The sequence below is a fragment of the Pteropus vampyrus genome, unplaced genomic scaffold, assembly GCF_000151845.1.
Source record: "Pteropus vampyrus isolate Shadow unplaced genomic scaffold, Pvam_2.0 Scaffold556, whole genome shotgun sequence".
NCBI classification, from domain to species: domain Eukaryota; kingdom Metazoa; phylum Chordata; class Mammalia; order Chiroptera; family Pteropodidae; genus Pteropus; species Pteropus vampyrus.
The window spans coordinates 409,224-417,798 of NW_011889337.1; the positions used below are offsets into that span (position 1 = coordinate 409,224).

Here is an 8,575-nt window from a genome sequence, read left to right on the forward strand (position 1 = left end):
ACAGTATAACTAGTCAGCCAATCCCCAAATGGCAAGCCAACTCCAAACGAGGTTGATGTGTGGCTCCCGCCAATCAGATCTTTTCTATTTGTCTCTTCTTTGTTCTTTATTCTTCATCCTATAAAAGGTTCCTGCTTTCCACCCCATTTTGCAGTTTTCCCAATGGAGACCGTTCACTCTGTGAGGTGTTAAACAAAGTTTGCATCACCTAAATTATTTTCTTTAATCATTTTAACAGCACATAATATTATTGGTCTATGTACGTGTCTGTCTTCTGCAATGAACTGTGAGCAAGTTGAGAGAAGGGTCTTTATCACCGTAATCCTATGCTTTCACCATAGATCCCAGGTCCTGCCCTTTACTCCATGATTCTAGAAATCCCTACTATGGTGGTTAGTACACAGCAGATATTTAATAAACGCTTCTTAACATATGTTTCTGCAAGATAGGCAGAGCAGATAGATAGTTTCAGTCCATTTCCCAGGAAAAAAAAAAAAAACCGAGGCCCAGAGAGGGAAAATGTCCTGTCCACGATTACGCTGCTGATCTGGGCTGGAGTTGGAACTCACACCCAGAGCTCTTAATTCCTAATTCCATTTCGCTACAACATACCATCTCCGCTCTGTCTAGGGGTAGCGTCTAAAATAGCTGCGTTCTTTGGAACTAGAGGGATCCATCTGGTGACCTGTAAATGCCCCTCGTGTTAGAATGAGCTTTTTAACACGCTCAATCTGCCTAGACATCAGCTTCTTGCCTTTGAGAATAAAGGCAATTCTTGTTATTTCAAGACCCCAATTTCCTCTCATAGCTGGCAAAAAAAATGAAACAAATGTGAGAAAACCTCTCAGAAATACGTTCTTCCTTCCCTCCCTCCAGCACAAATGCCAGTACCCCTGTGATTCCCCCCCCACATCTGGATCCATGCCTCCAAGTCCTAATGAAAGCTGTAATTTTTAGCTCGCAGCACTTCATTGTTGGCTTTTTGCAAAACTTCTATTATGCCTTATAATACAGTGAATAATGTATCCCATCTTTCCCGCAGGATGTGAGCTCCTGGAAGGTAGGGGTTGGCATCACCAGGCAGAGCGCGCAGAGTAATTTGTGATCGACTGAGGCCGTGTACTTTACTTGCTTCTCACTTCATTGTAAGCTTTCTCACAGCCCCAAATGAGCCACTCTATCTCTTCTCTCCTCACTTCTGTTCATTAGAGTGAGGCTCCGTAAGTGGGGGTTCTATGAGTCAGCTGCTAGCTTAATGAATAAGGAACTACAGGTGGAATCCCCTAGAGCAAAGGCCATTACAAAAGAAAGGACCTTGTGAAACAAAGCTATCGATGCTTGGTTGATTCCATTACATTAAATCCTATAACCACTAACAATGTGACCCATGCTTTCCTGGTTCCTGGCCATTTCAGAGGCAATCTCTATAATGAAGACTCATGTGTGAGCAATTTGCATCTAAAGTAAGAAGAGAGCTTTACAGTTAATATTTAGGGTGCGGGAATCCTGGCATCGAGCACAATTTATCTTCCAAATTAATCGTCTTTGGAATGTCCTAAAATTGACCCAATCATACAAGCAAAGGATAAAGGAGTCCATAAAGGTCTGAATATGAGAATAAGCTTAATCGGTTCAAAAAACATTACTTTCTTCCTGGTGATGCAACGTGGAGAAATGAGCGCTTATTTCCTTTAATTTTTCATTAAATGTAGGACACTCTTCCTGTGTAGCCTAACACATCGAAGACACTTTACGCAGTGTATTGAATTTGATAAAATCCCACTGTGTCAATGTTTTGAGTTCCAGGCCTGCATTTACAAGTGCAGCTTGTCACGTCCACCTCAGACTCGTTATGCTTCAAACTAATATCCTTCATGTCCTCGTCTTAGGGGAAGTGGTAGGATGTAAGGGGGACAAATTTTTGCTTTAACATGTGTGACTTGGGTTTCTGCACCATCTCTCTCACTTATTACTGGTGTGACTGGCTCTATTGAGACTTCGGCTTAGTAATTATAAAAGCGGGGACATTAACACAAATATCGCCACAGAGTGGACGTGTGCCAAGGAAAATGTCAGGCAATTAAGCTGGTTTATTGTCTTTAATCCCCACAACTGCCTTGTGAGGCAGGTGTTGTTATGATTCGCCCCATTTTAGGATCAGGAGTAGTTTTAACACAGAACCTACCTTCCTAATCTGTCATGACTGAATTATAAAATGAATGATCTGATCGTGTTGTTCACTTTTTTAAAAAGAACAATAACGCTTCCCTATACCTGCAGGATAAACATATTCTGTATCACTTCCAGACTCGTATCCCTTATCTGTCATGTAGAAATCTTTTCAAATTGGGATGCTATTTAGCTATATTTCTCACTACCCGTCCCCATCACCGCCATTTTCCCAAAGTTTATTTACTCTTCTGCATTCAACGGAAATGTTAACACTTAGATTAATTAACATTTTTCCTAACCCTTAGCACTTCCATCATCCGAGGGGACTTCTTTAGAGAAAACACGCAGACAACACCCCCACTTCCACTAATTTTCAATCAGGCACCAGAACCATCGAACACAGAGTAGAGATCCAGATCCTTCCAAAAACCTGATTTAGTGGATAAAGCAGTAGACTCTAGCCAGACAGACCTACATTTACCTAATAAGTGAAGAATCCTGGGGAAGTCATTTTTCATTTTTAAGCTTTACTTTCTGGATCAGTTTAACAGAAATAATAATACCTCTATTGAATAGCTTTTCTGAAGATTAGAGATCTATCTAAAATGCAAATCTGATTGTGTCATTCCCTTGCAATAAACTCTTCAATGGATCCCTGTCATTTTTATGCCAACATGGCTAATAAGTACCGCTTTCTCCACCCCGGGCCACTTCCCCGTACTCTACTCTGTGGTCCAGTCACACTGAACTTCTTTTAGTTTCTTTCATCTGTCATCACTGCCTCCTCACTCACTCCCCTCCCCCGACCTTCGTACCATCTATACTCCTCTTTCTGAAACATTTTCTCCCTGTCCTTTACTCTTATTTACTTTTACATGTTTTTAAAGTCTCAGTTTAAAAGTGACTTCCCCTAGCATTCCTTGTGGGTATTCCCATACCATTCTGTTCTTCCTCGATTATAGCACTTACTCTAACGTTATTGTCATGATTTATTTGTTTTACCCACTAGAATGTAACTTATGTAAGGGCAGACCGCGTCTCTTTTTGCTCACCACTTTATCCCTAGTTTTCTGATGCATGATGTCAATTCATGAATACCTGCCGCCTTTGTGCGTGTCATTTCCTCCTCCTGGAATACCCTCTCCTGTACCTCACCCTCTTCCTCAGCTTTTTGATAGTTACCTACACTTTCTTCAAGATTCAAGATACAGCGTGAGAATCACCTCCTATCTACAACTTTCCTTGATGCCTGCACGTGATTTTGAATGCTCCTTACACTATAATTTCAGCACGTTTTGCACCTCCCTCTACGTAAGGATTTTCAAATTATTGTGCAGCTATCTGCTTTAACCACTAGACTGTAAGGCCATTAAGGGCACAATACGTATTTTATTTATCTCTGTAGCTCAGCACATGTCCCAAAGCCTTAAACATAACAAGCACTCGTAAATGTGTTGAATGAATGATTTAAATCAATGGGATAAAATCTAATTAAATTCAACGAGTACTTGTCCCTCCTACTCATGTACACTGTGTTACTGTGTATAAAGGAAAATACAATAAACATATTTACTCACATCTTCATCAATAAATGAGACGTCATCAATAGCATTGCAGTTCCCTATATAGTCATGTCTGAAAAAATGGAAAATAATTCATAAACGTGTATCATCTTGAGCTGGGCTCTGTTCATCTTCTCTGGATCGTTCCAGTTTTAGTATGTGTGCTGCTGCAGTGAGCAGCTAGTAATGAGCTTTGGCCTGTGTTTTTATGGTTGTCTTGAGGTCTCAAGATGAGACGAGGCAAAGGTTCCTTCTAAACTGCCCTAGTTACATAGCTATGCAACCCTTGGTCAGATTTTTCAAAGAAGCTGTCTCTCTGTAGTTTTCCCATGGAACCATGGTAAGCTTTCTGAGGGTCCAAATAATAACAGGAATACCATAGAATAACGAACACTTCCTGAAGAATTCTAAGTGTTCTTCAGACCTTATCCAATTTGTGCTTTTTATATGTCTGCAAGACAGACAGCTGCTACACTGCTATCGGAATGAGAAAGCAAATAATTTATATCTTGCAAAAGGTCACTCGATGAATAAATCGTGGAGGTCCTAAATACAGTCAAGTTTTTATTTTCAGTTTCGAACCAGGGTCTCCTTCCAGACCCAACTTCCCGGGTCCAAGGTGAAGCATATACTGTGCAAGAGAATCGATGGCTTCCCCATGCTTCTAAACCTCTGCACCTCCTCAATTAGGTACTTGAGAATAAGCACAAGGGAGACTCCTATCTCCCCAAACTCTACTTTCTCGCCCAATTCAGACTAGAAGCAAGGGCCCAATGATCATGTCCTTCCCACTCATCCAACTCTATTTTCAGGTGACTAATCCTCTGGCCCACTTCCTCTTCCGCCCTCCTCACTCTGCGTCCTCAGTCTTCTTCGTAGTTCAGCATTGCCAGCCCCTCTCTCCTCATCTATCCCTCCTCTAAAACTCAAACCTATCCTCTATCCTCTTTCTCTTTTATTATTGTTTTTCTGCTCTCCTGTTCTCCTCATTCGTTCTGTATTTTCGCGTGTACTAGTCTCAATCTCTATGTGTTCATTTCCTTTCTTGCTCATCACTCTTTCTTCCCTAGCATCTCTTCCATTTGCTCACTGCCTTTTGCCCATCCATATGTCCTCACCACCATGCCATCCCTCCTCTCTTCTTTTTTCTCTACTCCACTCCATTCTTTCCGCGATGGTGTGCACTCCCATCTCCTCTTCAAACTCTTCTTTTTCATGCACTTTATTACATGTCTCTCTTCTATCTCTTCCTTCGCTTGTGCTCTATTCTCTCCAAATTCTCTTTCATACATTATAACCATTCATACTTCTATTCTGTCCTATCCTCTTTTTCAACACTTATGTCTAACCTCATATCCTTTGATGCAGTGAGGAGAGGTATCCCTCTTCCTTTACAAGTAAAACTTTTACTACAGTTTTGATACCATCTCCTTATGGTTTTCTCTGCAAACTCAGTGCTGGCAAAATCCTGTATCTACTGCATCTTCACGCTTTGTCTTTCGACTAGCCCCATTCTGATATTCCACAAATATGTGCCAGTGTCTTCATTCAAAAAAATAAGTTATTTCTTTTATCCCTGAGTGTATCTATTATATATGCATCCCTTTCATTTTCAAACAAGCTCCCAGGAAGTATTTTCTATGTTTACTGTCTCTACTACCTCTGTGTCAACTCCTAAAATAAAACAGTGTATATGAAGGACACCGACGTCTTCCGTGTCACCAAACCGAATACACACTTTTAATTCTCTGTATGAATTGATCTCTCTGTAATAGCCAACAATGTTGTAGAAACGTATAAATAATAGTAAAGACCACGAATTTGCAGCCGTATTGCCAGAATATGAATGCTGCCTCAACCATATACAACCTAGGTGATCTTGGAAAATTTTCTTACGCACCATGTCTCTGTCTCCTCACCTATAAAATGGGAATAATAGTACCTATCTCATAGAGTTGTTATGAAGGTTATATGATTAAAATGATTAGAACAGTGCCTGGCACACTGTAAGTGCTATATTGATATTAACTATTGGCCTTATTATGCTATTATTGGTATTATTATTACTGATCGCGCTCATCTTTTTTAAACCCTTTATTCTTTTTGTATATCAGTCAAAATGGGTTAGATTAATATGCAGTAACAAAAAATTCCTGGAATCTCCATGTCCTAAAGCAACGAAGGTTTATTTGTCACTTACACGGTCTATCTCAGGTTGCGAGAAGGTGCACTCTCTTCTATGTCATCTTCAAGAAGGGACACAGAACCATAGAACCAAGGCCACCTGGCACGATGCTACTCACTGTGGCCAGAGGAGAAGGAAAACATGGAAAATCATGTACTAGCCCTTAAAAGTTTCCCATCCTCCCTCAGAAAGAACACTTGTTATTTCCACTAACATTTGGTTAGCCAACCAAGTCATTTGTCCTTGCCTAACTCAAGGCTCTATGAAAGTGCAGTAGCACCACGTACCTCGGAAGTGAAATGGAAATACCGGAAGTAGCAGTATTGACTACGACACGTGGCTTTCGAGATACTGTACACTAGCAGTTCTGTGAAGACCTTCCTTCCTTTTCTTCTTTGGTGTCCTTCACAGGTTCCTCCTTCTCCCTTCTGCCTTAATGATAGTGATGCTACATGACTGCACACTTGACATGATTTTCTTATCGCTCTACTTTCCTAAAGTGATCGCATCCATTCATATAGTTGTCCCAACATACTGACAATACGTAACTTTACATTTCTAGCTTGTGTCTCTTTCCTGGTCTTAAGACTTGTATATTCAACTGCTATTGTACTTCTATCTCTGGATAATCTAAAATCTTCTTAAGCTTATCTTGTCTAAAATTAACCTCGCAGGTTTACTCTACCTAAAACTTCTCCTAACTCTCACATGTTCTACCCCAGCTTGTACCACCTTCATTCACCCATGTTGCCTGGGTACCTACTACCCTGACTCCTCTTCGCTGCCATTCTGACATTGGCTGTTTTTACTGCCTGTTTCCTTAGCATATCTCCCCTTCTCCATCTTAATCCACTGCTCTGAATTAGAACTTCACCACTCCTCACCTAGACTATTTAAGCTGTCTCTTAGCCTGTTTCCCTAATTCTAGTCTTGTTCCCTTCAAATGCATTCTTTACACAGTCAGTGGAGCGTCATATATAAAATAAAAAACTGACCACCTCATTCTCTTGCTTATAATAGACCATTCCATTTCCTGCAACTGTTCACTTGGTTTTCTCTGCCTAGAATGTCCTTCCTCTCTTCTCTCCACTTTAACCTACAATTTTCTTGATTGCATTCTACTTATCTAATAATATGAAATGAATACTAATACTAATAATCAGGAGCTTAGGTGTTGCCTCATCCAAGGACTCTTTGTTCAACCGGACCCAAAAGAACAAGTTAGATGGCCCTTTTTTAAAATTAAGCATATTATGGTGACATTGGTTAATAAAATTATATAGGTTTTAAGTGTACAATTCAATAATACATCATCTATATATTGCATTGTATGTTCCTCTCACAATTACCCTTATCTTCACCATTTCTGTTAACATTTCTATGATTATCTATTAGTCTTTCTTTACTATTATACTATGATAATCTTAAGGACAGAGACCATGCCTTATTAAGGTCTGCATACCCAGAACTTACTCCAGGACCATGTACATATTAGGAAATCAAAACATGTTTGATGAATGAATAAATAACTACTAATCATCTTTCTTCCATCTACAATTTATTTCCTTCCAGTGTCCTTTCCTATTTCTCTATGTCTTTTCTTTCTACCCATCTACTGCATGATTTTCTCCAATTTCTCCTTGTTTCTCTTAGGATATCATAACATCTAGCCTCTTTATTTTACTTCATCTTCTCCTTTATCTTCTCAACTTTTCTACTCTTTCTCTCTTTTCTTATATTCTTTCCTCTACCCTCTTCTCTCTGATAATCAATCAATCAATCTCTCTCCCCCCTCTCTTTATATATATATATTACATGTTTTTGTATATATATATAAAAAATCTGGGAAGAGATCCATAATATAAATATATGTTAATTTTATTGACCTCTTCTCCAGATTATTTTTCCTTTCCCCTCTCTATCCTCTTCTTCCCACTTCTATCCACCTTATGTCTTTTCTCCATCATTATGTTCTCTACTCTATTCTCATTTCTCCTCTAGTCTCTCAGGTCCTCATCTCTAAATTCAACTTTTCTCTTAAGTATCTATTTGCTATCCATTCTTCCTTGGCCATCTTTTTGTCTCTCACGTTCTTTCAGGAAAAACATCAATATATAGTAAGTTTAAAGTAATAAAGGACTGTCATATTGGCAAGCATACATCATATATTCACCACATATTTACCAGGCATGTGTTATCTGAGTTTCATTTTGCATATTCAAAATAATACACAAATTTTAAATACTCACAGAACCTGCACTGAAAGATTACCTTTTTCTATTAAATAAATGTTCACTCAGTTACTTAAAATTGATATTAATTAACGTGAGAGGGAAATTCAGGAAGTGACAACTCACAGGAGAACTAGCAAAAGTATAAAAAAGAACCAAGAAAGTTTTTAGTATTGAGGCAAAATCAACACCTAATAAGTCTAATGATAATAATGAGTCATGATAAACATAAAATTGTGATGGTTTTTCTGCTTTGGGGGTAGAAAAGTATGATATATTGCTTAAAAGATATAGTCCTTTACCTACAAGGCAGCTCCCATAAGCCGTCAGCTGATTTCATAAGATTGTCAGAAGGATTGGCAAGAAATATTCAAAATGATGAAAAGCAAGGACCAACAACCAAGATTGCTCTATCCAGTAAAGCT

At 39.1% G+C, this 8,575-nt stretch overlaps 1 protein-coding gene and 1 non-coding gene across 2 annotated transcripts in view; both read right to left on the reverse strand.

The window, feature by feature from the left end:
- GABRA3 (gamma-aminobutyric acid type A receptor alpha3 subunit) overlaps positions 1-8,575 on the reverse strand; it is a 202,136-nt gene that overhangs the window by 68,464 nt on the left and 125,097 nt on the right. The window lies entirely within an intron of this gene.
- On the reverse strand, positions 3,810-3,914 carry LOC111733380. The gene has a single exon (XR_002777967.1). It is a non-coding gene; the product is annotated as a U6 spliceosomal RNA (small nuclear RNA).